This window comes from Brachyistius frenatus, unplaced genomic scaffold (assembly GCF_029030835.1).
Source record: "Brachyistius frenatus isolate BFR_SWC_R1_liver_20210118 unplaced genomic scaffold, ASM2903083v1 Contig_454, whole genome shotgun sequence".
Taxonomy (NCBI): domain Eukaryota; kingdom Metazoa; phylum Chordata; class Actinopteri; family Embiotocidae; genus Brachyistius; species Brachyistius frenatus.
This window is the reverse complement of record NW_027211053.1, coordinates 141,986-145,307: the sequence shown is the minus strand read 5'-3', so window position 1 is coordinate 145,307 and position 3,322 is coordinate 141,986. Positions and strand designations below refer to the sequence as shown.

Here is a 3,322-nt window from a genome sequence, read left to right as displayed (position 1 = left end):
CCAACAACACCAACAACTACACCAACACTACACCACACACCAACACTACACCGACAACCAACTACTACCCCAACCACAACACCAACTACTACACCAACAACAACACCAACAACTACACAACAACAACAACAACTACACCAACTACTACCCCTACCACAACACCAACTACTACACCGACGACAACACCAACAACTACACACAACACCAACAACTACACCAACTACTACAACAACCACACACCAACTACTACACCTACCACAACACCAACAACTACTCCAACAACAACAACACCAACAACTACTCCAACTACTACACCAACAACTACACACACAACAACAACACCAACTACTCCAACTACAACACCTACCACAACACCAACTACTACACCAACAACAACACCAACAACACCCACACACACACCACAACACCAACTACTACACCCTACAACAACACCAACAACTACCCCACCACACCAACAACTACACACTACAACAACAACACCAACTACTACAACACAACACCAACAACTACACCAACAACTACACCACCACAACTACCACCACAACACCAACCACAACACCAACTACTACACCAACACAACACCAACAACTACACCAACTACCACCAACAACAACACCAACAACTACACCAACAACAACCAACACAACTACACCAACTACTACACCACACACCAACTACTACACCAACAACACCACTACAACACCAACAACTACAGCAACACCGACAACCACACCAACTACTACCCCTACCACGACACCAACTACTACACCGACAACACCAACAACCACACCAACTACTCCACCAACAACTACACACCTACAACAACACTACCCAACAACTACACACAACACCAACAACCACACCAACTACTCCACCAACAACTACACCAACTACTACACCTACAACAACAACACCAACTACTACAACAACAACACAACAACACAACCACACCAACAACAACACAAACAACTACACCAACCACAACACCAACTACTACACCAACTACACACAACCACACCAACTACTACCCCACAACACCAACTACTACACCAACAACAACATCAACAACTACAGCAACACCGACAACCACACCAACTACTACCCCTACCACAACACCAACTACTACACCGACGACAACACCAACAACTACAACTACACACCAACAACCACACCAACTACTACACCTACAACAACACCACAACAACACCAACAACCACACCAACTACTACCCCTACCACAACACCAACTACTACACCAACAACAACACCAACAACAACACCAACAACAACACAACAACAACACCAACTACTACACCCACAACACCAACTACTACACCGACAACAACACCAACAACCACCCCAACAACAACACCAACAACCACACCAACTACTACAACAACAACCAACTACTACCAACTACAACTACTACACCGACAACTACACCACCAACAACACACCAACTACTCCACCAACAACTACACCAACAACTTCAACTACTACCCCAACCACAACACCAACTACTACAACAACAACATCAACAACACAACTACTACACCGACCACAACACCAACAACACACACCAACAACTACCACACCACACTACAACACAACAACAACTACAGCAACAACTACAACACAACACTACAACTACCAACTACTACACCAACAACAACACCAACTACTAACAACAACACCAACAACCACACCAACTACTACCCCTACCACAACACCAACTACTACACCGACACAACAACAAACAACAACAACACACAACAACTTCACCAACTACTACCCCTACCACAACACCAACTACTACACCGACGACAACACCAACAACTACACCAACTACTACCCCTACCACAACACCAACTACGCACCTCCATCATTGTCGATGGCACACGTAAGTAATATTTCATGCTACCTGACAAAAGAATTCAGAAGCTGCATTATGTGTTAAACTAATTATCTTCCCCTTTCTCTTCTCATTCACAGCTTCAAGTGGAGTAAGCCACAAGATTCGTCTCGTCACTGCATCCTGCCTGGTGCTATTGTCATGGCTACTGTCAAGTCAGCCATAGAATTTGTGCTGATTTCCATTTATATTGCCAGCAGAACATGACTGTCATCACTGGTCAGGCAAAAGGACTTCATTGTCAGTAAATAGCCAAAATTCATGATTATCTTTAGTGTTGTTGGGCTTCAGGTGAGTTTATTATTAAGTGCAACTTTACATCGATTATAGTCATTATTAACAGTGGACTCTGTCTCTGTTGAACTGAAAGCATTTCTGTGGGAACTTCTAGGACCCTTGGCTGGACAGAACAATACAGTCAACTTTAAGTACATATATAATCCACCTCTCGGTTTCACTTTATAAGCTATATAGTGTAAAATAGTGCAGCAGCTGCAGAGAGAGCATATTGTAATTGAACAAGCTTCCTAAATAAATGAAACCTCACATTTAGCTAATAGAGGGTTGCACACACCAACCCTGATCCAATGCAGATAGTTTATATATGCGTGTGTTTGTATATACATGTATCAAAAGAATGCACTATGAATTTCCTCATTTCTAAAAGGTGTAATTACATAATCATGCACAGCTTGATTCTGAGATTTCTTGTTTGTAAACTATCTTTTGGTAACTTCTCAATGATCAGAATACAACATTTCTGAAGAATTCAAATCGTCTCTGGTGATGTTTTTATATTCGAGTTGGGAAAAGAGAAACTAGATTGGATTTAAGGTCAGAACCTCCACTGAAAACACCAGTGCAGTTATGTCAGTGAATCAGGTTTGTCAGACAGAGAGCACAGAGAGTGGGGCATAGTTTATATTGACAATGACTGTCTTTTTTTAATCCCAATTATGGTATTTGAAATCACCTTAACCACCAGTCTCAGTGTCAGCATCAACCATTGTCAAAACAATTTTCCATGATGGTCTTCATGAATAACAAGCTTTTTACTTGTCAGACTCTGAATGACTTGAAGCTATCGCAGCGTTCAATTCATTCATTAAAGTTGGTCTTAGACAAGTGGAAAACAGAATTTATGCAAAGAAATAACACACTGAAATGTGACAGCTCCTATGGCAACTTCTGGATTTCAACCGGCCAAAGAAGACTTCTTTCATTAAATATGGTTGTACCTGAAGTTGCAGATAATGGCTGCGGTCATGTTGCGAGTTTCGCTGCCTATCGAGTAGTCAATGTGTTTAACCATGGTGAACATATCTACAAATCCTCCCTCGAACATGGTACCTGATGACAAAAGCAAAGCAAGCAAAAGATGACTTAAAAC

The 3,322-nt window shown here is 41.9% G+C and overlaps 1 long non-coding RNA gene across 2 annotated transcripts; it reads right to left on the bottom strand.

Annotated features, from left to right (window-relative positions):
- Window positions 1-883: 883 nt before the first annotated feature.
- LOC138637305 (uncharacterized) lies at window positions 884-1,887 on the bottom strand. Of its 2 annotated transcripts, XR_011312384.1 has the most exons (4): window positions 1,788-1,887; window positions 1,703-1,756; window positions 1,102-1,173; window positions 884-920 (listed from the first exon to the last, which is right to left on the bottom strand). It is a non-coding gene; the product is annotated as an uncharacterized lncRNA (long non-coding RNA). The 2 variants fall into 2 exon arrangements; XR_011312383.1 differs by lacking the exon at window positions 884-920 and having other exon boundaries at window positions 1,063-1,173.
- Window positions 1,888-3,322: the final 1,435 nt, after the last annotated feature.